Source organism: Sorex araneus, chromosome X, assembly GCF_027595985.1.
Source record: "Sorex araneus isolate mSorAra2 chromosome X, mSorAra2.pri, whole genome shotgun sequence".
Lineage (NCBI taxonomy): Eukaryota > Metazoa > Chordata > Mammalia > Eulipotyphla > Soricidae > Sorex > Sorex araneus.
The window spans coordinates 88,944,242-88,958,432 of NC_073313.1; positions in this window are offsets into that span (position 1 = coordinate 88,944,242).

Genomic DNA, 14,191 nt, shown 5'->3' on the forward strand with positions numbered 1-14,191 from the left:
ACAATGTAGGATCTACATACTGACAACAAACAAGCTAAGTACCTAGGATCTGCATACTGACAACAAACAGGCTTAAGCAAAACTGGGGATCTGTGAGAAAAGGAAGACTGACAATTGTTATAATTTAGGAAATTATTTGCTAAGGCAGCCAAAAGAATATGTTCAATCTCATCCAAACCACTGGGCTCATCCTGGTAGCACAGTCCAGCCCCAACATGGATTTAGGTCTAATATTGAGGTCTTTAATCCATTTTGATCTGACTTCTGTGTCAGGCGTTAGAAATAGTTCTGATTCCTCCCCCCCTCCTCCATGTAGATACCGGGTTTTCCCAGCACCATCTGTTGTAGAGGCTTTTCTTGCTCCATTTCATATTTTTCATTCCTTATCAAAGATTAGTTGATCATATATTTGATGGTCGATGTCAGCATATTTAGCTCTCTTCCATTTATCTGTGTGTCTGTCTTTATTCTAATACTGTGTCGTTTTAATTACTACTGCTTTGCAGTATAGTTTGAAGGTGATGGCTATTATCTACTTTTTCCGAAGGATTGCTCTAGCTATTCTTGGTTTTTTTTTTTTGCGTATAGAAGACCATAGACTTTGAGTATTGATTTTGTAACCTGAAACTTTAAAATTGTTTTGTTTCTGTGAGCTTTTTGTAGACATTCTGAGATTGCCTAAGTATATTATCATGTCACCTGCAAATAGTGAAAGCTTGCCTTCTTCCTTTCCAATAGGGATGCCCTTGATATCTTTTTCTTGCCTAACTGCTATGGCAAAAAACTTCAATTATTATTTTGAATAAGAATGGCGAGAGTGGGCAACCTTGTCTCATGCTTGAGCTTAGAGGGAAAACCTTTAGTTTTTCTACATAGAGAAAAATGCCTGCAGTGTGCTTGTGATAGATTCTTCAAGTAATCTCTGATGATCCTTTGCATTTCTGTAGTTATTGTTGTGGTGTTCTCTTTTCATTTCTGATTTAGATTATTAGTGTTCTTTCTGTTTCTTTGTGAATCTTGCTAGTGATTTATTGATCTTGTTTATTTTCTCAAAGAACCAGTTATTTATTTTTTGTTGTTGGTCTTTTGGATTGTTATTTTTTGAAATTCAGTTCGTTGATTTTCTGCTCTAAGTTTTATTATTTCCTTGCTTCTGCATAGTTTGGACCCCCTTTTTTTTGTCATTTGTCATGATCTTAACCTATAATGTTAAGTTATGTATGTGGGCCCTTTCTTCCTTCCTGACGAATACTTGTAGAGCTATAAAATTTTCTCTTAACTCTGCTTTTGCTGTGTCCCACAAAATCTGGTAGCTTGTTAGCTCATTCCCATTTCTTTATAAGAATCTTTTGATTTTCTCTCTAAGCCACTGGTTGTTCAGTAGTAAGCTGTTTAATTTCCAGGTGTTTGTTTTAATTCTCTGTTTCTGATTCACATCTACTTTCAGTGCTTCCTGGTCTTAAAGGAAAATTGATACAATTTCTATCTTCTTAATGTTATAAAGGTATGTTCTGTAACCAAGTGTGTATGTGGGAGAATGTCTCATGTACATTAAGAAGTATGTGTATTCAGCTTTCTGGGGATGAAAAGTCATATATATATATATGTGTGTGTATATATGTATATACATATATAATAATATAATATATACATAACATATAATATAATATAATAATATAATATATACATAATATATATAATAATATATATATATACATATGTCACTGTCATCCCATTGCTCATCAATTTGTTCGAGCGGGCACCAGTAATGGCTCTCATTGTGAGACTTGTTACTGTTTTTGGCATATCCAATACGCCACGGGTAGCTTGCCAGGCTCTGCAGTGTGGGCCTGATACTCTCGGTAGCTTGCCAGGCTCTCTGAGAGGAGCGGAGGAATCAAACACAGGTCGGCCTCATGAAAGGCCTCATGAAAGGTGAATGTCCTGCCGCACAGCAGTTGGGCATTCGCCTTTCATGAGGCCGACCCGAGTTCAATTCCTCCGCCCCTCTCGGAGAGCCCGGCAAGCTACTGAATGTATCGAACTCGCGCGGCACAGCCTGGCAAGCTACCCGTGCGTTTTGGATATGCCAAAAACAGTAACAATAAGTCTCTCAATGAGAGACGTTACTGGTGCCCGCTCGAACAAATCGATGAGCAACAGGATGACTGACTGACTGACTGATATATAAGTATATTTATGCATGGCAGAGCCTGGCAAGCTACCCATGACATACTCGATATGCCCAAAACAGTAATAACGATGGTCCTCATTCCCCTGATCCTGAAAGAGCCCCCAATATGCCATCAGGCTACACACTAGCACATGACAGGGATAAATGGAGACATTACTGGCACCCCCTCCAGCAAATTGATGAACAATGGGATGAAAGTGATACAGTGATATATATGTGTATATATATGTATATATGTATATATATATATGTGTGTATATTGACCCTCTGTCTTCAATTAGTTTGAGATGTGAATCTATGGAGAGGTGACAAAGTAGTGTCAAAATCTCCAACTACTATTGTGTTGCTATCTTTCTTCAAGTCTATTAGCAATTGTCTTAAGTATTTTGCTGTTCCCTCATTGGGTGTGTAAACATTTAAGAGTGTGACTTCTTCCTGATGTACAGATCCCTTGATCATTAAGAAATGACCTTCACTGTCTCTTATAACTTCAACTCTCTGAAGTCTATGTCGTCTGGTACTAATATGGCCACCCCTGCTTTTTTGAGAGAGTTGTTCTCTTGACAAATTGTTTTTTCAGCCATTGACTTTGAGTCTGTGTTTGCTTTGACTGTTCAAATGTGTTTCTTGCAGGCAGCAGTGTTGGGTTCAATTTTTTAATCCATCCTGCCACTTCATGCCTCTTGATTTGTGTACTTAGTCCATTAACATTGACAGAGATTTTTATAATGGGGGTTTTGTGAGAGTTTGGTGTACTTGTGTGACTTGTTTTATCTTAATGTAGACTGTTTTGTTCTTTTTGTAACAATGATTTTGAGTCAATGAAATTCCTGAGTAGTTGTTTATCTGTGAAGTTGTGTATTGTTCCTTCAAATCTAAATAAGAGTCAGCTGGGTAAATTGTTCTTGCTGAGGTGTTAATTTCATTGAGTTTTTTTCATTATATCTCACTACTGTCTTCAGGCCCAGAGGGGTTCCTTTGATAAGTCTGCTGTGAATCTTAAGGATGCTCCATTATAAGCAATTTCCTTTTTTAATCTTGCTGCTTTCAGCATTCTATCATAATCTATCATTTTTGTCATTCAATTAGGATATTATTCTAGGATTTTTATTCAAATTTCCTTTAGCTGGTACCCTTCAGGTCCCCTGGATCTGGTTGTATGCACTCTTCAGCTTTGGGACCTTCTAAGCAATGATAACTTTGACAATTGCTCCTTTATCTGGGTTTTCTTCCTGGCCCTCTGATACCCCAATATTTCTTATGTTGTTCCTATTGAATTCATCCTGATGTTTTCTTGTTTTCTCTTGGTTTATTATGAGTCCCTATTCTATCTTCTGCTGTTGTCTGGAGATTCTCTGCACATCATCTTGGAGCTCAGTGATTCTGTCCTCAGCAGCTGTTACTCTGCTGCTGAGGCCTTGTGGCGAGTTTTTCATTTCACCTACCAGGTTTTCAGACCTTTAATTCCAGCTTGTATTTTCACTGTATTTTCCTAATTTCTGCTCTCATATCCTCTTGTATCGTATTGATGCTGCTTTTTGTTTCTTTAGCTCCTAATGCATTCTATTGTTTCTTTAACTCCCAATGCATCTTCTTAGTGGTTCTATTATAAACTCCTTATCAGAGAGATTTTATAGCTCATTATTACTGGTTGGGCCAAATAGGCTGGTATCTTCACTCTCTAAGCTTGGCATCTTCACTCACTAAGCTTGGTGTGTTTCTGTGTTGCTTTACCACTGTGATCTTTGCAGTCTGGATTTGTTTCTTGCATGTTCCTGTGAGGTTAGGAGTCTATGCCTTTGTATCTTTACTGTGAGTTATGTAGAGTTGAAATGATGAACAATCATAGTTCACTGGTAACCGTGGAGGAAAATGACCCTCTTGGGACCAAAGGCAGCCTGCAACCCCCCTCCGCCCCACTGTTGAGTGCCATACCTGTCTGTTTTTTTTTTGTTTTGTGGTCCTATAGATGGTAGGGCAAATTCATAATGGATAGCTGCCCCTTCTCTTCAAGGGTGGGGTTCGAAGATTACTGTTGAGGAGAATGGCCCTTCTGGGTCCAAAGCTGGCCCCAACACCACTAACCATACCTTTCTTAGTCTAGTTGAGGCAAGCCATATGCACCGTTAGTGAGTGACATACTCACATGTTGAGAAATTTGTTCTATCTTTTAGAGAAATTCTTGTAATGCTTCTTGAAAAACTGGTTTCAAAGTTATGAATTTGCTAAGGTTTTCCCTGTCCATGAAGCTCTCTGTTATTTTTTCAAATGTGAATGATCAACTGAATAGAGTATTATTGATGATGTGTTCATTAAGTTGAGTTTTTATACTAAATTCTAAATTTTGGACTTAAAAACCTCCATAATTTTCTGGCTTCCAGAGTTTCATTTGATAGGTCCACTGTACTTCTTATTGGTTTTTCTTTGTATGTAAATTCCTTTTTGAATCTTCCCGATTTAACTATTCTGTCTCTATCTTTAGATTTTGTCATTTTGAGTGAAATTTGTCTTGGAGTTTTCCTAATTGTGTCTATTTTTCCTGGGATCATTTGGGCCTCTTGAATCTCAGTTCCTCTAATCCTCAACTCTGGAAAATTCTTATCTATGATTTCTTCAACTATTGTTTATTCATAACCCTTGTTTCCTTTTCTTCAGGGACTTTGATTGCATTTCTTTCTATTTTAAAAAAAATCTTTCATTTGAAAAGGGGAATACACCTCAATTTTCTTTTTTTTTCTTTTGGGGGAGGGTGGGTAGAGTCAGTGGTGCTCAGTACTTACTCCTGGCTTTGCTTTCATGGTTCACTCGTAGGAGACTTGGGGGACCAAATGGGATGGTCAGATATCAAATCCAGGTTGGATATGTACAAGGCAAACATCCTAATTACTGTACTATCACTTCAACCCCCAAAATGCACCCAAGTTTAAATTTTTCAATTTCTTTAAAAATATTTCATTAATGCACCATGATTTACAAAGTTATTCATAATTTAGTTTTAGACATAAAATGTTCCAACAACAATCCAACTACCAGTTTCACCATCCCTCCACCAGTGTTCCCAGGATCCCTTACATCCCCTTACATCCCACAGCCTACCCTCTTGACAGAAACCTTTTTAAATTTAGTTGTTAAAATTTGGTCTCATTATATCAGGGCCATTGATGTTATGGTTTGGATATTTAGCTGTATAATTCCTTAACACCACTAGTGTACCTGAATCCCCTTGACCTTGTCCCCCACCCACCCACCCATTGCATTTCATCTGTTTAATCTCTCAGCCTTCACTCAATTTCGTTCTCTGTGCTCTTGGGTCAAGGTTGATCTAGGTATTCCCCCTTTTAACCATTTTATATTGCATCATCCATTTATTCTAAATACCACATATACTCTGGAATATGTGTTTATCATATTGAAGTTCGTGGGCCCCTGTGGATGGCTTATGTGAGGCTGGGAGAAGAAAGATAGTCACTTTCTCCTGATCTACCTCTGCCACCTCAGGACCAACTGGGAAGACAAGGGCTGATGAAGTCTGTGATGAGCCCCTGCTCAGCATCGGCCAGAGCTTTTCCAGCCCCACCAGGTGTCCATCACGTCACATGTGATGTCTACTTTGTCTTCTAGGTACAGGTGTTGATCCTTACCACCCAATTTCTTGAAGAGCCAAAGACTCAGGTTGGAGCAAGGATTTGCTCTTTGCAGGAAAGGAAAGTCATTTCTAGGCCTTACCCAGGGTTTAAGGGCTCTTGTCTCATTTCACAGAAAAGAATTTCAGGAGTAGATGAACAGTGAAGTAGAAACAGATTTTATTTGGAGGTATATAGGAAGGGGAAGGTGGAGAAAAGTTGAGGGAGAGTCATATGCTCAAGAGAGGACACAGGCATCTCCAAAGGCGGATAAAGCCCCTACACACATCACAGCATTAGATATGAAAGCATGAAAGTACACATTTCAAGAGAGGAGTTGCAGGTGACACATGTGCTTGGGACCACATGTGCTTGGCCATGTGGGCACAAGCAGCACATGGGCTCTGTCAGCATATGAATAAGCTTCCTTTGTTCAAGGTGACTTTTATAGGGTTTTTCCAACCTGCCCCTACACAGGCTTCTACCTAGGTCAAAGTCCATTGCTATCTATGGCAGTGCCTGGGGTGGGGGTGAGGGAGGTTAATAGTTCTTAGCTTTCTTTGAAATTCCTTTCCTGACCTTTTGTTCATACTGGAGCTTCTTTTGGAGAGGGTTGGGTCCAGCCCTCTCTGGGTCTGTTGCTGGTGCCAGTTGAAAGTCTTATCAGGGCTGTTGGTTTTATTACATCCTAGGAATTCCATTGCCATGGGGGCCCTTGCCTCTCTACTTGCCCATCTCAATATCATTCTGTCTTTATCCTTCTTCTCCTGAATTAGTTAATTTAACATGCTATCTTGCAGTTCCATCCATGTTTCAGCAAATTGCTTGATTTCATTATTCCTAACAAATACACACACACACATATATATATATACATATATATATACATATATTATATCACATACCAAATCTTCCATCTTCATTGTTGGGGATTAGATAGACAGAAAGGGCAATTTTTGTACCCTTTCAATCCAGAATGTTGGAGTCTGGAGATAGAATGTTGCCTGGGAATGCTATTCCCAGTGGGTGTCCTGGTTTCTGCCTCCTTCCTCAAGGAACAGTCTATTGTGAAAGTTCTTTTACAAGGACCATGATTACCATAACCTAAGGCCCTCAGATATGTAAGATTCTAAGATAGTTAGGCATTTGACCAAAGTATGTTGTCCTTTTTGTGTTTACTGGTTCTAAGCAGTAAATACTATACTTGGATTAGTTGGGGCTCTCAGTCCACAAGGCTGTTAGCCCCTGATGCCATGTTTTTTCTCTCTTATTTCTGTCTTTTTCCTTAATCCTTATGGCATCCCTATCAGGCCTGTTCACCTGAGGTTGGTCTCTGGCACCTCATGATCCACTCATCTTTCAATTGACATCTAGGTTGATTCTATATCTTAGCTCTTGTACTAAGTGCTGCAATGAATAATGGTGTCCATACATACCAGACACCATTCCCAGCTGCAGTGGTTAAGAGTTCTTTCACCACAAATCTGTTACCACAAACTGTTTTCAGTATTTTTGATATGTGGCATTCTCACTGGTGTAAGGTCATATCTCATTGTCATCTTTATTTTGATTTCCTTAATGTCAAGTTATGATGTGCATTATCTTTCTCATGTGCCTTTTGGCTATTCATTGGTCATTCTCAGAGAACCCTATCTTCGTTTTCTCTTTCCATTTTAAGATATTTTAAAATCATTTTGAGTACTTGATGAATCCTGGATACCAGCCCTTATTCTGATGTGTTGAATGCAAATATTTTCTATCACTCAATTAACTGTCTTTTACCATGCAGAAACTCTTTAATTTTATGTAGCACAAATTGTTTACTTTTGAATCTGTAGAGTTTGTCAATGACATATATCATTGAAGACTCTTTGAGCACCAGGTCTTTTAACCTTCTGTCTATATTTTCTTCCCAATACATGATATAGATTCCAGTGTGATCTCAAGGTCTTCGGTCCACTTTGAGTTGGCTTTTGTGTAAGTTGTAAGATATGGATCCCTTTGTTCAGTTTCAAGCTTCAGTTCCTTGTTAAAAATTAACTGACCATATATTTGAGGTTTTGCCCACCCAGGCACACCAAATATGTATTGAAAAAATGAATATAAAACCCAGGTCCTCTCTCCCTGCCTGGGTTTGGTGGTCTCACTCTGAGGACCAAAAGCAATGGGCAGACAAAGGAGGAAATGAGAGCCAGGCTGGTTGGTATCAGTTGCAGTTTATCCCAATCTCATCTCCATTCTCCTCTGATTCTCCTTGATCCTTCTCTTCTCAATTCTCCTGGATTCTCCCGATTCTCCTTGATTCCCCTCTTGGATTCTCCCCCTGCCCACTCTTATAGCCTTAATTATATTCCACAATCACGAGGGGTCGGGGTAGCAATTACACATAGATGTGATCATACAATCAATGGATGTAAAGTTTTTGCCTCAGGAAAAGCTTCTCCTAGAACAAATTGTCATCTAGCAAGATGACCTGCTTAAGGGTGAAATACCATCTAGGGGTGCGTTACTCCTTTCCTTAGTCCAACAACCGTTTAAAAATTCATCTTTATTCTACTTCTTAATAATATTAGTCATTTTGTATGGACACAGTAAAAGATACATTAAGCTCATAGGTTGGCTCTCCTGAGGACATACTGCTATAGATCTCAGACTACAGTGCTCAGGACAGATTAGTCTTTCCTAACCCTAGCAGGATCCTAATCCAGTTGTTATTCTTTGGATCATGGCAGAATTTGTTCATGACCATGCTCTCAACTTATAATTTAGTATTATGGCGCTTGGCCTGGCCCATTTTGATGCCAGGGTAGATGACAGTTTGCCTTGGGTTTATCCAGTCCCTCATTGGGACCCTGCTTTTGGGGTGCTAGGAAGTAAGGGCAGCTAAGGCTTAAGTCGAGAAAACAGATGCCCAGCAGTTAATATTATTAGGAGTCAATTAACACCCAAGTTAAACAAGCATAGCATTGCGTCTCTTCCTGTGTCTATACAAAGAGGACATTGCTGTAAGATAACTATGCAAAGGACATAAGTAGAAGAGAAAAGCAATATTCCACTTACAAATACAAATCCAGGGTTCTGGAAGGATCTGACCTAAAGAGTCAACAAAGTCTGATTTTGGGATTAAGGTGATTGACCGGTTGGGGAAGCAAAGCACAAAGAAGAGGTTAAAGATGAATGGGAGTGCCTTGGAGTACTCTGATGGGTGTAAGCCAATAAACCTAAGCTCCCTGCGGCCAGGGAGAAAGGATAAAACAATGTTATCCTACAGATATTCTGTTATTATTTGTTTCTCAGACAATTTCTCCTTATTGTAGTACCATACTTTTTATCACTATGGCCTTAGAGTATAGCTTTAAATCAGATAATAAGATGCCTACCAGTTTCTTATTTTTTAGTATTACTTAGGGTATTTTATGATTCCACACAAACTTTCTCATTGAATTTTCTAAGTCCTTGAAAATGTTGTCTGAATTTGTACAGGGATTGCATTTACTATGTATAGTAAAGTAAGATGGTCATTTTGACAATATTGATTTTTCTAATTCATGAGCATGAGACATTTTTCTATTTCCTATGGTCTTCCTCATTTTTTTCTCAAGTGTTTTGAAATTTTTATGGCATTTGTCTCTCACCTCTTTTGTCTAGTTGATTTCATTGTATTTGATATTTTGGCTCACTGTTTTATATTATTTTTCTTTTATTTTTTAAAGTTTTAAAACAATTTTTATTAGTGGATCACCATGAGGTACAGTTATAAACTTACGAACTTTCGTGTTTGCATTTCAGTTATACAATGTATGTTTACCCATCCCTCCACCAGTGCCAATTTTCCTCCACCAGTGTTCCCAGTATTCCTCCCACCAACCCCACCCCACCTCTGTGATAGGTCATTCCTTTTTGTTCTCTCTCCTTTTGGGTGTTGTGGTTTGCAGTAGAGGTATTGAGTGGCCATCGTGTTTGGTCTATAGTCTACTTTCGACACGCATCTTTCAACCTAAGTGCGTCTTCCCAACATCCTTTTCTTTTTTTTTTGGGGGGGTGTCACACCTGGCAATGCACAGGCGATACTCCTGGCTCAGGGGACCATAATGGGATGCTGGGAATCGAACCTGGGTCAGCCACGTGAAAGGCAAATGCCCTACCCGCTGTGTTATTGCTCCAGTCCCCCAACATTCTTTACTTGGTGTTCCCTTCTCTATATGAGCTGCCTTTTCCCCCAGTATGTGAGGCTGGTTTCTAAGCCATGGAGCAGACCTGGTCGTCCTTATCTCTACTATTCTTGGGTATTAGTCTCCCATTCTGTTACTTTATATTTCACAGATAAGTGCAATATTTCTATGTCTATCCTTCTCTTTCTGACTAATTTCACTTAACATGATACTTTTTCGATTCCACGCACAGTTTTTCAATTCTACCGTTCTTCCTGTACTAACATACGCCTCAGAGACCTGGGCCCTATGCAAACAGGATGAGAACACTATTTGGGTATCCCAAAGAAGAATCGAAAGAGCTATGCTAGAAGTATCACATCTCACTCAAAAGAGAGAAGGAATCCGGAGTTCTGACCTCCATCGACAGTCAAGAATCAGGGACGCTGACTTGTTTGCCAAGGCATCAAAAATCAGATGGGCTGGTCATGTAATGTGATTCAGAGATGACCGCTAGACTAGAACTGTTACTGACTGGATTCCATGGGACGTCAGAAGACCTTGTGGCCGTCCACCAACTAGATGGTCAGATTTCTTCATCAAATCCTTGAATGAACGGTTTGAAGCTCTTCCTGTTCCTGGAGTAAGCAGAGACCACTGGGCTGCACTAGCATGTGACAGGGACAAATGGTGACGTTACTGACGACAAGTGATACAAGTGAAGTGATGATACTTTCCATATTGATCCACTTATATAAAAATTTCATGATTTCATTTTTTCTAAGAGCTGAATAGCATTCCATTGTGTAGATGTACCAAAGTTTCTTTAAAAAGTCATCTGTTCTTGGGCAATCGGGTTTTTTTCCAGATTTTGGCTATTGCAAACAATGCTGCAATGAACATACAAGTTTTTTTGCCTCTCCGGGATATATCCCCAGGAGTGGTATTGCTGGGTCAAATGGGAGTTCAGTTTCTAATTTTTGGAGAATCGTCCATACTGTTTTCAAAAAGGGCTGACCCAAATGGCATTCCCACCAGCAGTGAAGGAGAGTTCCTTTCTCCCCACATCCATTGGCACACTATTTTAAATGGGATAGACTTTTTGTTATCTTTCTTCTTTGATTCATTATTTATATGTATTAATGCAACCAATTTTTGTGTATTGAATATGTAGCTGGCCACTATGCTGTCTTGGTTCATTGTATCAAAGAGATTATTTTGTGGATTCTTTAGGGTTTTCAAGGTATATCATCATGCCATGTATAAAGAGAAATAATTTGACTTCCTTTTATCTTATTTGGAGACTTAATTCCTTTTCTTATCTCATTGCTGTTGCTATGAGTTCTAATACATTGTTGAGTATGAGTGGAAATAGTGGGCATCCTTTCCTTGAGCTTGATCTCAACAGGAATGCTTTCAGAATTTTACCATTAAGAACGATATTGGTCATGGGCTCTTTATAGATAGCTATACCATCAACACCATTTAAGATGTTTAAACATTCAAATTCTTGGGCCCATCTTAGAAATGCTGACTAAACAACTTTGGGGTATGAGCTTATCAGTTTAATTTAAGGAAACTCATCATTAACATTTTAGTAGACTAAAGTTATAGTAGTGGAAAATGAGGGGCAAGTGGAAAAATAATGTGACTTGTAAAGGACATAAGAAATTAGCATTGAATGCTTCTCATATTTGATGCAAAGTTGATAGGAAAAGTAGTGTCTATAAAGAAGAAAAGAGAAAATGTTATTTCAATTAATTAGGTTAAGCAACTTTCAACGGGTATATTCTGTTTTTTTTGTTTGTTTGGTGTTGGGCCATACCCAGCAATGCCCAGAGATTCTTCCTCGTTCTATACTCAGGAATTGCTCCTGGTTGTGCTCAGGGGCCATATAGGATGCTGGGGATCTAATCTGGGTCAATCTGCTTGCAAGGAAATTTTCATATCCACTGTACAATCACTATGGTCTGTCAATGGGTATATTCTGAAAACACAAAAATTACTTAACAGTAATTGCTAAGTTATTTTCATTTCTGCCTCCTTAGCTATACTACTAATTACCAAAAAAGTATAAAGATGGGGTTTTCTGTACTGAGTAGAGCAGGTGATGGTGATAGTGGAAACTGTGCAACTCAATTTAAATATAAAAGAAAAATGCTAAATTCCTCTGAAAATGGAAAGGATTATAAAATGGAAGTCAGTTTTAAACACATGCACATGTGGTTGGTATGATAGCATAAGTCAAGAAGGTGACTATATTAATAAAACAGCATTTTAACCAAAGAGAGAGAATCAAATGCTGCAGCATTAACTGGACTACATCAAAAGTCATGCTTTTCTAAGATTCTTGCCTTTTAAACCTTATTGGAAGTTAAAATCGATCATGTGAACAAAACCTGTTTCATTTGAAACAACATCAGATGACCCCATCTCACTCAGATTAATCGCACTTATAATTCTCGTTATTATGTATCCAGTCTGATAGCGAAATCAGGTATCTTTATTGTGATTTGTATTTTTGATATTTTATAACTAGATTGGCCAATTTGATTATTATTATGGAATTTTTGTATCTGTAATTTTTTCAGTGCTTGAGGGGAAAACAACGCATACAAGGCAAGTTATCTAATTACTGAGCTATATCCTTAGCCTCCTTTAGTCATCTTTTAGTTCAGGCCTGAACAAACTTTTGTTATAAAGGGTCAGATAGTCATCATTTTAAGCCAGACAGTATAGTCTCTGTCATAACTGCTCTGTCATTATAAGGCAAAAGCAAGCATAAGATAATGCATCTATGAATAGGCATGGCTTGTGTTTCAATAAACCTTTACAACAATAGGCCTGGGCCAAAATTAGATTGCCAAGTTTAAGTTTAGTTCATTGTGTTACTCAAGGTATTTGTCTCTTTTATTTTTAAGTTCTGCAATTTATGGACAACCAACCCTCTGTAAACTGTATGAGAAATGCCTCCAAAATCCTTTTCAAATGTTATATATTTAAATAAATTAGAGTTTTCCTTTTCTTTTTGCCTTTCCATATATACATACATACATATATATTTATGTGTGTGTGTAGTCCCATTATGGTTTAACTTTATAATTCTTTCGTAAATACATCTGGAAATAATTTTTATTTGAGATTTGAAGTAGAGATCTGCCTTCATATATTCTAACAAACTATCAACAGGTTGTACCAGCACCTTTCACTTAATAAACCTTTGTTCACTGTGCCTTATTTTAAAGCTGTCTTCTGAGCTAGATGCATCTGTACTATTCTTCAGGTACCCTTTGAGCATTGCATCTAAAACTAATGGCTTTAGAAGTATGTTCACTCTACAGTGCTTCTTTAGCTCCCATTATACTTACTTTAGTCCAATTTTAAATCTATCAAGAATTTTGCTTTAACTATAGCTATTGCTATCATTGTAGCTGATACTGTCATTATACTTTAATCTTTTTCTCTGTGTCTTTGCATTTATGTATAGTGTTCTATTACCCAGTAGAAAGCCTGCCTTTCTACAAAGCAAGAAAAATTGTGATTCCTCTTTTTATTATAATTTAGCCTTAATGCACTATTCTTTTTTGTGATAATTTTAGTTTCTTCATGATATAAAATTACTTGTCTATACTACACCAATGCCCTTTCTTTTTAATTCTCTCTTTATTTATTCCTAAAAGCTGTATTTTCTTCTCTATTACCTGACATTAGGTTTTCTATACTCCAAAGAAATCTTACTCTCATTTACTGATTAGAGTAACCATCTTTTCTTTCTTATAATTCTACTTTCCATTTTGGCATAAATATACTCACAATATAATAATATGTTTACTTTGAACCATTTATATGTTTTATGACAATATTATTATAGTAGAAACTTCTAGTCTTACTCTGATAATTGTCACTATGTCCTTGGTTCTCTGAAAGCATGACCTTTCCTCTTGGTTTTAGAAGCAATGGAAAGTCTTCCACATAGAAAACTATTAGGAATATTAACTACACCATCCTCACAACAGTTTCTTCTAAATCCTTACTTTTCGGTTCTAAAGTCAGTGTCTTAGGCTAGGACTATTGCTCAGTGACTGAATGCATTGAGTACAATTTCTGACAACACAAAATGTAATTAAATAAAATAAATCATAAGAATAAATAGGATATATGATATATATTCACATTTGTACTCTCTTAAGGCCATTTTCTCAATATCTTTCTGATTATACCAT